Source organism: Molossus molossus, unplaced genomic scaffold (assembly GCF_014108415.1).
Source record: "Molossus molossus isolate mMolMol1 unplaced genomic scaffold, mMolMol1.p scaffold_m16_p_6, whole genome shotgun sequence".
Lineage (NCBI taxonomy): Eukaryota > Metazoa > Chordata > Mammalia > Chiroptera > Molossidae > Molossus > Molossus molossus.
In genome coordinates, this window is record NW_023425399.1 from 72,893,250 (window position 1) to 72,906,299 (window position 13,050).

General features: G+C 41.0%; 1 protein-coding gene across 1 annotated transcript in view; it reads left to right on the forward strand.

Moving 5' to 3' along the window:
* Window positions 1–4,792: 4,792 nt before the first annotated feature.
* YES1 (YES proto-oncogene 1, Src family tyrosine kinase) overlaps window positions 4,793–13,050 on the forward strand; it is an 85,034-nt gene continuing 76,776 nt past the window's right edge. The window contains exon 1 of the mRNA XM_036245507.1: window positions 4,793–4,915. The gene's annotated coding sequence lies outside the window, so the exon portion shown is untranslated. The remainder of the gene's footprint in view (window positions 4,916–13,050) is intronic.

The window sequence follows — 13,050 nt, forward strand, 5'->3', positions numbered from 1 at the left end:
GTTGGAGCCTTGGCCTATGGACCAGAGAGTCCTGGGTTCAGTTCCACTAGGGGCATAAATGAATAAATAAAGCAGAGATATCAAATGGGTTTCAACATATAACACCACTTTTAGGTGTTTGCTGCCTGAATTGTTGTAATGAAAATTTTGAGAATAAAGTTAGTGGTCTGGGAGAGTGTGTGCTATGCTGTGATCTAAAAGCAATGACTACCCTGAGGAGGCAGGAGGTGTTAAATAAGACAAGCGTCTCAAGGTGTGGGCAGTTGTTACTAAATGCTATTTTTGCTAAATGTAAAATTTAGCAGTGTTTTGCACAAGTGGCTGTAAACAGGATAAGCTCTACAGAAACTCTACAGTTTAACTGTAGCCAACTGCAAAACAGAAATCAAAGTGCAATTAACCAAACAGTATATATAAGCAATGCCTAAACCTCTGTTCTGCGAGACAGAGCTTTGGATATCAATCCAGTTTCCTTTACTTGCTGCAAGTAAATAAAACTACTTTGTGACAACCATATCTCATTCTTGAATAGAACACCCCAAGCAGCAAACCTCTTGAGTTCAGTAACAGAGGGACTCCCTTGCCAGCTGTTCTAGTTTTAGGGTCTTACATTTGGTTCAAGACAACTTGAGTCTCAGCACTGGAATCTTACCATTTCATATCCTTGCTTCTGCTTCATTCTCTCTGTGAAAACTGGTTCACTCACCCCATATTTACTCCTTCTCTGCACGAGGCAGGATATGCTGCCCTCACATTCCTGAGTATACTGTCAGCAGTATAAGTAAGAAGCAGAAACTAAGTAGTGGTTCTCATCAGGAAAGAAAAGAGATGATCGCTACTAAATTCAAACTGAAAAAGAGGGAGTTCAGAGAATTGACAGGAAAATTGGTGGAGCAGGCTCAGGCAGGAACCAAGGAAGGCAAAGTAGGGTCCAGGTTCTGCCACAAGGATGATCTGCTAAGACACAGAACTTTTGTTGCCTACTGCTACTGGACTCCCCTAGCCTGAACACTCACCTTCTGCTACTGGCCTCTCAACTCTACCCTACCACCATGAAAAATCTGAGTTACCTTTGTGTCACTCCCTCAAAATTCAAAATTCCTGGGAGCAGCAGTACTCAGATCACAGGGCTACAATTCAGCTATTGATAGAGGATCAATTCTCAGAAAAGAGAAACTTGGGTTAAACAGACACTCTCAAAAGGTGTCTATTGCATGCTGTATTTTGCTAGGCAGAGTGCATGTGAGAAGATACCAAGTACCATCCAGCTTAGAAACTGCTGTCTCAGAACAGAGTGAGGAACCAAGTGGAGAATATGAAAATTTAAATTGATGGGTAAGGTTACCTAGGGATAGGCAAATAGGTACCAGGAAAAGTTAGAACTGAAATCAAGGACTTTGCTAGATGTTACAGGCCTGGGACCAAATTATAGAAGAACCAGAAAAAACTGAATAGATGACACCAAAGTAGATTCCAGTAGCAAAGACTAGATTTCCAAAAAATAGTCCTGGAGCTAGGGAGGCACACCAAGCACAAATGAGATTCTAAGATTGTAGAGCAGATAGCCATTAAGTTAGGAACTGGAGAGTGAGATAAAAAAGAGCAAAAAGATGGGTTGGGATTGCTAAGGCATCAGATTGCTGTTTGTTACATGTATTCGTTGTAGGATGTGCCCTTATACATCCAAATGAATTGGTTCTGTTAGACGCCCAGTTGATGGGGAAGTAAAAACTCCAACACACAAGCACCACCCTTGAGGCAATGAAGGCACCGAGAACATTCAAAATTAATGGGTTACTGCACCTTTCCACTAAACATGACACAACGAGCCTAACATTCCAGGATAAATACTTTCCTTTTGCCTTATCCTCTAAATCTTTGCTTAGAGGGGTCCTTCCCAACTGGGTTTACCAGCAGTTTTGACCAGATGGAGTAGGCAAGGCTACAGTGGTGTAAATAACTTTAGGCACTGAGTGGAGTGAGGAGATCCAGGTGTTGAGTAGTTAACACAGGTGGAAGACATAGTGGGGATGGAACGTGGGACGGTATTAGAGAGCAGAGAGCAGTGCATGTACCCTGTGTAGGACTGCAGGCTTTCTAGTTACCAGGAAGAGAAAATCATCATCACAGCCTTAGTAATGAAAGCAGACTACTGACAGCAGGTAGGAGAGGTTTATCCTAAACACAAACATTTCCTGGCAAAATCACATGTTCCAAGATTACAGCAAGCATGCCCCAGCTAAACTCCAAAACAATGCATTTCACTTTTGTAGGAACAACATATTTCATTCATTTTGTTTCAAGCTTGCCCCTGGCTTTTTCATCCAGCTGATTCTCCTAGGGATTCCAAGACTTAGGTCACTTACCATTCTTTAACACATAACTCCCAGACCTCTATGCTATGTGGGACATACATGGATGTGCTTCTTTTGTCCATCTCATGAATGAAGAAATTTTCACTTAAAAACAACTTTTATTCTACCTAATTCAGTGTGACTTTAAAAGATTCTTTCTCTAGTTTTTGTTTTGTTATTTTGTTTTAAAAGTCACTGATTATGGTTTTTTGTTTTGTTTTGCATGTTTTGTCAACATCCCTGGAAGTAAGTGAGACACTGAATCCAAGATTGAAAAGTCTCCAGGTTATTTACAGACTGAAGTTTGGAATTTCATGATAAATATTCCAAAAAAAGAAAACAGGGAAGGAGGTAATAAAGAGAGTATAAAAATGAGGGTGGAGAGAAAAAAGTTGATGATGAGTTAATATAACATATAACATGTAGGAGAGAATTTGACATCCTTTCCCACCTTTAAAACTACATACAGAATATCTTCAAAGATACTTCACCCTTTAAACTGGGGCAGACTAGGGTTAACTAGTATTTTAGAGTTGCTTTTTTGAGGCTGAGAGTTTAGAACAACAAAAATATTATCTCTATTTTATTTATTAGTTCAGAAAAGAAACAGCCCAAGGAATTTATTTCCTAGTTTAAAAAAACAAACATAAACAATATAAATCTACACGAAAATTTTAATGCTCCCAAAGTTAATGGCAAGTGAAGTTTTAGGAGCTAAATCTAATAAAGAACTTTTCCATTTACATGTACCTTTTTATTAATGTGAAAGCCTATGCCTACCTTTAATTCATTTAGTGAACTAAAGAAAAAAGTTTTCAAACCCTTCTGTGCCTTTTCTGAGTGCCTAGAATACCAGAATACTGACACATGATTGTATTATTTCTGATCTGTTGAAGATGATTGAATTTCGCTAAAAAACACAAAAGAAGCCCTGGCCTGTTTGGCTCAGCTGTTAGGGAGCAGGCCCCAGGACCAAAGAGTCTCCAGTTGGATTCCACTCAAGGGCAGGTACCTTGGTCAAGGGCATGTACCAAGGTTGCAGTTTCACCCTGGCCATGGTTCGGTCCTGTGGGAGACCGCCCATCTGCAGGCCAGTCTAAGCATCTCTTTCACATGGATGTTTCTCTCCATCTCCCTTCCTCCCACTGTATCTGAAGATAAATGGGGAAATATCCTCAGGTGAGGGTTTAAAACACACCCCCACACACAGGAAACCAACAACCCCACATTAGTAGTTCTGATAACCCCTCGAAAGAGGAAATACATAGAGGAAGTTAATCTAAGAGTGTGACAGAGTAGAAGTGATTTAATCAAAAAAGCCTCAGTATTCAGTCCATTCCGATCCTGACTAACCCTCATCTTTATCCCATTTCCTTCTAGATCCTCTCCCTTCTCCAGCAACTGGATACAAGTCCAAAAAAAAGTTATTGGATTCAGATGAGCAGGATTCTAGTTTTGTCCAGCCGTACTTTCAGGGTCGCAGCCTCACTTTCCATAGCTGTCAATCAGGATAATACCTGTCCCAAGTTCCCTCCCTGGGATGTTGCCAGGATCGCCTAAAAATGAGCTGTCCCAAGTTAAGCCAAACCCGCCAGCACTGGGAGAATCCCTAACAAAACTCTGCTTCGGTTCCCTCTCGCGACAAGGCTGGTTCCATCTACAGTCAACAGGAAGCTCCTGGGGTTGGGACACATTCGGAAGGCGGCCAGTCGCGAGTGTTTTTTGGACGGCAATCAAGCTGGTGATGAGGGTGTTAGTAACGCCCGCCACGCCCCCGCCTCACCCCGCAGAGTTGAGATTTTACTATCAACCACAATGGGTGCGGATGTATATAGTACTCAGAAGCAAACTGCCAACATAAAAACCTCAATCCTGTCCTCCCCCACAAAAACAAACAAAGCCATAAAGCCTTCGGCACTACAGAGAGCCGGGCGAAGGGAAAGGAGAAAGCGGAGGGGGCGGAATCTGCGCGGCAGCTGCATCTCCCGCGGCAGCCGAGTCTGCAGCGGCCGGGTCCGCGGGAGGGGAGAGGCGCTGTGGATCGGCTCTCGCGTGCAGAAGACCCTCCTCTTCACGCCCCCTGCGCCGCCTCGGGAATGCGCCCAGGACCCCGCCGCCATGTTGGGCCGGGATAGGTGACTCGGACTCGCCACCCCGGAGGCCTGCGGCTCCGGGCGGCGCGCGCCAGCGCCGGAAGGCTGGGGTGGCTCCAGCCCGGGTGGGCGCGGCGCGGTGCGAGTTCCGGTAAGCGGACAGGTCGCGCGCGCAGGTAGCTGCAGCCCCCGCCCCGCCCCCGTGCGGAGGGGCGGGGCCAGCAGTGAGGGCGGGCGCCGCGCGGAGAGGAGGTGGAGAGTGAGGGCTAGGGGTGGGAGCCCGGGAATTCCCTCCTACTGAAGTAAGGAGTCTGGGGCCGACCGTTCCGTAGTCGCTGCCGCCGGGCTCCCGGGACGAGGAGGTGGGAGGAGGGAGTGGGCCCTGCGGGCCTCGCCTCCGCCCGCCGCCCCCTCCCTATAACCCGAGCCCCAGCAGCCGCGACCCATGTGAGTGCGACTGGAGGGCAGGTAAGGACCCGACGAGGCCCCGCGGGTGGAGGCGGTCGACCCCGGCCGGGCAGTGCTAGGCCCTGGCGCCTGCCCGCGCCCAGAGGCACCTCCGCTCCCCGCCCCCGCCGGCTCCCAGTCGGGAAGTTGAGGAGAAACTTCTCCCCTCCCCCGACCCGGCTCGTCCGGCAGGCGTGTCTCCTTCCCGAAGCTACCTGCTTGCCTCCTGACTCGGTCCTGGTCCTGCCCAAGTCCGATTTAAGGTCTTGGGAGTGTTGGGACACCCCCCCCACACACAAACACCCGAGTCTTTAAGGTCGTGTGGGCCACCCGGCGGGGCGGGGGCCAGGTTTATTTTGGCCCGCACCCCGAAGTGAGCGGCGAGGGTAGCGGCTCCTTTCCGCCCCAGAGGTTGGGGGTCTATGTGAATTTGACTTACCCGGGTGCAGCTGTGCCGGGAGAGCCGACAAGGGTGTGTGTGTGGGTGAGTGGGTGAGCCTCTCGCTCCACTTGGTTTGATTGAAAACGACAACATGTTAAAGTTTCCCTTTGTTTCGTGTGGGGGGTTGGGAATTATGACATTCAGCATCCACTTTTGCCACTCGGTCTCCTCTGTCCACATGTTACAGAAAATTTTGTTTTACAGTATATTTTCTTCTTGATAATTACTTCCAGCTTTTGCTTTATTGGGCGTGGGGCAGCGTTTTAAGAAGCTCTTCTAAAGTCCAGTCTGATATAGGGACTGCTTTAATTTTGTTTCGGAGTGAGTGGGACACAGCATAGTTCGGATTCGGTTGAATTATTTTATGCGTAATTAATTGAAACAGGCTTGGAATAATACACTAACAATTTATACATTATTAAAGGAATGAAAAGTTTCTAATGGAATCACAACTTTATGTTCATGCCGTTTATTATGTATGTATATGTTCCACCGGTTTGTGTTTTCACATAGATTGTAGTATATTGTGCATTGTAACTAGGATTACAGTGCTAAAGGTATCTTGTTAATTCTAAGTGTATTTAAACCATCTTGTTAAATTTTTAATGTTAAGTTACACACTAAGGAAAATATTACTAAATGTGTACCCTATGCATTTAAGGCAAAGTACATGGTAAATCTAATATCTTAACTAGCTGCAGTGCTTGGCACACAGTGGACAGGAAACATTTTGAATAGATAGGTAATGAAGGTTGTATACAAGATAAGGATCTTGTATACATCATATATGATTTTCATATATTGTTCTGTAAGATTTTTCACTAAGTCATACATTTGTTTTGTTTTACTAATATATGAGACCCCTGCCATAAGTTGACATTTGAGAAAAGGAAGTTTAATTATATTTTAACTTTTGGACATTAGCTAAACCTCAGTGGAGATTTTGAATGCTGGTTGACAATTCATAGGGTCCTAAATTTGAAAAAACAAACAAAAACAATTGTCTTTGATCTGAATACAAGACCGTTCATATCCATGTTAACAGAATAAAAGGTAAAAGGGCTCTTAAAATATGTATTCTGCTATAACCACCATAATATTATATTAGCTTTAATTTTGCAGTATGTTTTTGCTGACTTCATAGACCACAAAATTGAATCCTTTCTGTTCAACAGAAAGTGAAATTACAACTTTGACCTGTCTTCCTGGGATAGGTGGAATTTGTCTTATGACTGAACACAAAAACTTAAACCATGTATTAATAAGTTTTTGTTTTTTAAACTTAAGAAATTTTTATGCTGCAAAATCAATGTCCATGCATCTCTGGTTTGTTCCTGGGTTTCATCACAAAATAAATCAACAAAAGCAAAATCAGTGTCCATGCAAAAAAAAAAATCTCCTTCGTGGTATGTAATGTTAGAAGAATAGAACAGTAATGACCCAGTATAAGAGAAATACAGCCCATGGTGTAAGACTTGTTTATACAAAGTTTAACGTTGCATCTTTTTAGGCAGTAAGTGATTTATTAATGAGTAATTTTTTTTTATAAATATATTTAACTCTCAATCTTGTGTTCAGTGTAGACATCATTTATTAGTTCCTATTAATTATACTAAAAAGAAGCCTAATATAAAAAAATTTTGAAGAGCAATACTAAACTCGGTCTAGGAATGCAAACTTAGGTGATAAATGGATTTTTTTTTTTTTTTTTTAATTCTTTATTGGTTAGGGGGAGAGAGAGAGAAATAGAGATAGAAACATCTATGAGAGAGAACATCGATTGGCTGCCTCCTGCATGTGCCCCACTGGGGATTTGGCCCACAACCAGGGCATGTGCCCTGATCAGGAATCGAACTGGTGATCTCTTGGTGCATGGGTTGACGCTCAACCACTGAGCCACACTGGCCAGTCAAGTCGATATATATATATTTTAAAACCTGCAAGGAAGTGATTTCTACAAAAGTAAAGATATGGGAGGAGGAGGGAGGAAGTTGTGATTGGGACTCAGCTTAAGTGGTGGCAAAGTTCTTTTAGCCTGGTGGTGATTTCAAGGGTGTTGGCCTTAGTATAAATCATTAAGCCATACATTGGCTTGTGTGCTTTTCAGTATCTATTGTAGTTCACATAAAATTTTTTTTTCCTTTTTTTAAGAAGCTTGTGTGTATTGTACTATATATAAGGTACTTACATAAAGAACTTAATATTTGGTGACTGACTTTAGAATACTGCTTGGATTGTCCTTCACCAGGGTTAGTTAGACTTATTAAATAATAATGATCATATCCAGCTAGTGCATGTAACTACTTTGACATATAAATAATATGTTAATATTTTGAGGGAAGACACCAGGTTTTTACTAACTTTAAATTCTCTTCAGCTTTTATATTGTGACAATTAGTAGGTAATCAAAATATGTTTAAACTAATGGATACTGTTCGGTCATTAATTATAAAATACACTTTATTTTACAAAAAATTATGTAACATGACAATTAAAACTCACAACTAACTATGGCATCAAGGTAAAGTTTTGAATTTTATCCATTTTAAGTTTTCTGGAGCAGTAATTCTTTAGATCAGTTTTAATATTTTTAGTTTTGATATTAAGGATGTCATGAAATTCTGAGCATAAAATGTTTTTGTTTACTTAAGTTAAATGAAGATGTATTATATAACACCTAAAGGAAGATTATGCTTTGTTTCAAAAGAAAGCAGACGATAATATGGCATTGGAGTTTCAAAAATGCTAAGAATCATTGCATTATGCTACTTTTCTTGCTTTATATAAGGCTTGCTGTTTTCGTTGTTGGTAGCTTTTTAGTTGTTGGCATTTTGTAATGTAGAGTGGATGAAGAGGTCACATCTGTGCCCAATTCTTATATCACAGGAACTTTCAGTCATGTTATAAAGGTGATGTTTGTGGTGCTGGCTTTGTTACATGAATATTTACAGGAAGTTTTAATTAAGATCTTCCATTGTTCAGAACACAGCTTAGGTCACCTTCAGTTCACATTTAAATAGATATTAACAATACAAATACAAGTTCCTTTAGCAAGGTACAACTACCTTTTTTTAAAGGAAATAATCTGTTCCTATTAAAATATCTTGGTATCTTATTGGTAGTGTGTACAACAGTTTGTGTCTATGGCAGGGTATGTATTAGCTCTTTTCTTCCTCTCAGCTGCTTCAGCGCCACAATTAGCCTGAGTATTGCTCAACTGCAGCTGCTGGGTGATTATGAACCATCCAGCTCCTGTCTAAACTCAGAGGCAGATTTAGCAAAAGGAGCTATAGTAACGGCAGAGGGTGAGAGGGAAGAGCCAGTGCTGCTGCCAATATAATTTTAACATGTCTCTATGCCAAGGAATGGTTGGCTGCAGCAGCCCTACTACTGTTGTTTTGGAATTAGCAGATTTGATGGCAACATATCCTGGTCTGGATTGGGTTTACCTGGTGTTACTCTTTAAGATCTTGGACCTCACTCATGGAAAGTAATTTCAGAGCACAGGATGATGTACCAGTGGAGTACTGCAGGACTGAGTTTTAAGCCTCTATGCCTGGGATAGCATTGCCCTTCAGATTCCCTTGTTTGAGTGTATATATGAATCATATATCATATACTTACTCCATGCTGCTTTAAACTAAGTCTCTTAGAAGTGCTGTTGTTACTGTAGTTTGGGGATGGCAGGAGAGATTATAAAGCAGGTTCTTTGAACTTACCACCTTTTCCTAGGAAGTGGAAGACCTTCAAGAGATCTAGAGCTAGCTACATATGGCATATCCCCTGTGGCTGTCTGAATTTTGCAAGTAGGAACCCTAGATTCTTTTTCTGGTTGTTCTTTTATTCCTTGAATATGAGAAGATGGACATCAATAAATACATACATTATCATCTAAATATGGCAAGCGCCAGACTGGATGATGCCCTAGGCAATTTTTGCTGCTTCTGAAATGTTGCTAAGTTTATAAACATACCAAACAAAGAGCCATAGCATCTTGTCTTCTCTTTTGCCACGACTGTTGGAAAATCTAAAAAGATAATTTCTTGTATTAATCCTGGCTTTTAAACTTGGTGCTTCAGGGTTTGGCTACTTTTAGATGGGGGATAGAGAGTATTGGGAGAAGGAGCACTCAAACTTATATAACCAGAAGGAAGGAAGAGGTGCAGAAGACTACACTCTTTAACATTAACAGGTACACATTGTCATTATGGGACATACTTAGCAAGACACTGGTGTATTAACCCCCTTCTTTGTGCTCCCACAAGACTCCAGTGTAAAAGCACATTTCTCCTTACATTATAATTTTTCTTCCATGACTGATATACTTGCTCTAGTGCTCACTGTGGCAAGGAACTCTTTTATTTTATTTTTCAAGGAACTCTTTTATATGAATCTTTCAGAAGTCCCTGGAAAAAAAAAAACTTAATAATTTTTTTTTAGAGAAAGAGGAAGTGAGATGAAGTGAGAGGGAGAGACAGATAGAAACATTGATGAGAGAGAACATTGGTTGGCCGCCTCCTGCATGCCCCCAACTGGGGATCGGGCCCACAACCTGGGCATGTGTCCTGACCGGGAATCAAATCAGCAACCTTTTGGTGCATGGGTGATCCCAACCATTGAACCACACTGGCTGGACTAAATTTTTTTTTTTTTTTTTTAATTTTTTTGGTACGTGCCCCTAGCGGGAATCAAACCCAGGACTCTGGTCCACAGACCGACGCTCCAACTGCTGAGCCAAACCGGCCAGGGCTGGACTAAATTTTTAATTGTATACAGGGATGTGGTTCTGCTATATGACTTTATATATACAGACTTCTTCCACACACACAACACAACATTTCTACTAAAATTTTCTAAAACTAGTGTGGTGCTTTTTTATAAGCTAATGTTAAACAAATTCTTGCGATATTTTTACCTTCAATGTTTTGTTCTAGAGGATGATTTTATAGAACTGTTTAAACACTTCCAAATGTGAATTTAAAGGTCATGGTCATTTTAATAAGGTTTATTTTAAAATTTATTTTAAATATGTTTTTATTGATTTTTTAGAGAGAGAGGAAGGGAGAGAAGGATAGAAACAGATATGAGAGAGACATCAATCGGCTGCCTCCTGAATGGCCCCCACCAGGGTTGGAGCCTGCAACTTGGGCATGTGCCCTAACCAGGAATCAAACCAGGACCTCAGTCCATGGGATGATGCACAATTCACTGAGCCACACCAGCTGGGCAAGGTTTATTTTTTAAATGTTCTCACTATTTTAGTGAGTATTAGCCCAAGCTATGCAAAAAAAAAGAAAAAAAAAATCAGATTTTTTTCTAAAATACATTTGGCACCCTATCATGTTAATAGTGTCACATCAGTGTTACATGACTTACGTTCATATTTTCTAAGGACAAAAAGAAAAAGAAGTTCTTATTTCCTTGACGTAATGTGTCTAAAAGAATGCATAGTTTATAGAATGTGTCTGCTGATTCTAAAGACCTGACCACTGAAACTTAAAAGATAGTCTGGTTTCAGCCTCTGTTCCTAGCACTATGTAAACTTTAGGTTTTCTTATTACAGATACTAGTCATTTAATTTTTTCAATATAACTCAGTTTTTTTTAGCATTTAAGGCGAAATTGGGGTGGGTTGGAGAAAATTTGGGGCATTTAAAATTTTTATTTATTTTATTGATTTTTAGGAAGAGAGAGAAACATCATTCTGTTGTTCCATTTATTTATGTATTCATTGGTTGATTCTTGTATGTGCCCTAACTGGGGATCGAACGTGCAACCTTGGCATATCGGGATGACACTCTAACCTTCGTCAATTCAGTAAACTTCACAGACCTCAGTTTCACCAGTTTAAACAGGAGGCAGTTGGGCCAGATGGTGTCTAGTATCTTTTCAGCCTTATATAAATGTTTGATTCTACTGCAGTTGACGTTTTTTTGTACTGATAAAAAATTTAAGGAAATGTTTTAGAATCTACAGTTTTATTTATTTTTTTCTTTATTGATTTTTAGAGAGAGGAATGGAGAGGGAGAGAGAGAGATGGAAACATCAGTGAGAGAGAATATCGACTAATTGTCCCCAGCATATCCCCTGACTGGGGTTTGGCCCACAGCCTGGGCCCTGACTGGGAATCAGACCGGTGACCTCTTGGTTGATGCTCAACCACTGAGCCACACCAGCTGGCCTAGAATCTACAATTTTAAATAAAATTAAATACCAAGTAAGTAAAGGTCATAGTGCAAACCTGACACATATACTTGGCATTGGAGTTTCTCAGGCAAATGCAGTATTATTCCATTCATTAAGTGGATATTTATTAAACGTGTGTGGCAAACACTATGCTAGTTTTGATGTTAGGAAAATGATTCAGCTTGACTGCTGCCGTTTAGGAATTTACAGTTGGACAGAAGTGGCTATGATTATGAGACTGTTACAAATTTTGTAAATTGGTAGATCTTTTTAGTGTGACAGTCCCTTACAATACTTCTCTGGTTTTTTATATTAGTTGGTGATACCTCTGAAACTTTAATAAATCCCTTTGCACTAGATAGGTGTAGCTTCAAGCAAACTGATTTAATTTTCTAGGCAGGATGACTTGATTTTTTTAAATTTTTAAATTAATTTTTAGAGAGAAAGGAAGGGAAGGAGACAGAGAAACATTGATTTGTTGCTCCACCCAATTCATTGGTTGTTTCTTTTTTTTTTTTTTTGTTTTGTTTTGTTTTTTTTTTCCTCACCCGAGGATATTTTTCCATTTTTTGTACAGATAGAGTGGAAGGGAGAGAGAGAGAGAAACATCGACGTGAAGGGACACATCGAGTGGCTGCCACCCGCACGACCAACCAGGGCCGGGGACAAGCTGCAACCGAAGTACGTGCCCTTAGCGGGAACCGAACCCGGGTCTCTCCGGACCGCAGGCCGACGCTCTAACCGCTGAGCCAAACTGGCCAGGGCTGGTTGTTTCTTCTATGTGCCCTCACCAGGGATTGAACCTGCAACCTTGGTTTATCGGGATGATGCTCTAACCAACTGAACTACCTGACCAGGGCAGAAAGACTTGATTTAATATTGTTCTAGATATTAGTTGATTACAGGTATTTGTGGCTCACATATACAGGCTCCACAACACATATATAGAAGTTTTACTGTAAGAAGACACATTTGAAAGTAAGGCTTTTAAAAAACATTTCAGCCCTGGCTGGTTTGGCTCAGCAGTTAGAGCGTCGGCCCGTGGACCAATGAGTCGCAGGTTCGATTCCAGTCAAGGGCATGTACCTCGGTTGTGGTTTGTCCCCAGCCCTGGTCGGATCTTGTGGGAGGCAACTAGTTGATGTGGCTCTATCATGTCCATGTTTCTGTCTTTCTGTCACCCTCCCTCCCACTCTACCTGATAATAGAAAAAATATCCTCAGGTGAGGAATTAAAAACAATTTTTTTTTCTAATTAATTTTACAGTAATATCAGAAAAGTAAGGACTTAGTCATTAAAGCAGGTAGTTGTGATGTCATTTAACAGTAGTTATGACTGGATGACAGCTCTGTCATATTGTATCAGGAAAATAAACACATTAAAACATTTAATTTTTTTTCTTTTCAAATGTCAACAAGTGCTAATTTTAATCATCTTAATAGCCAATTAAAGAATGAAATCCCTTTTATAAATTAAGGAATCCCAGTGACTTTGAGGTAGATGATGCTGTAATTAGATAATAAAGTAAT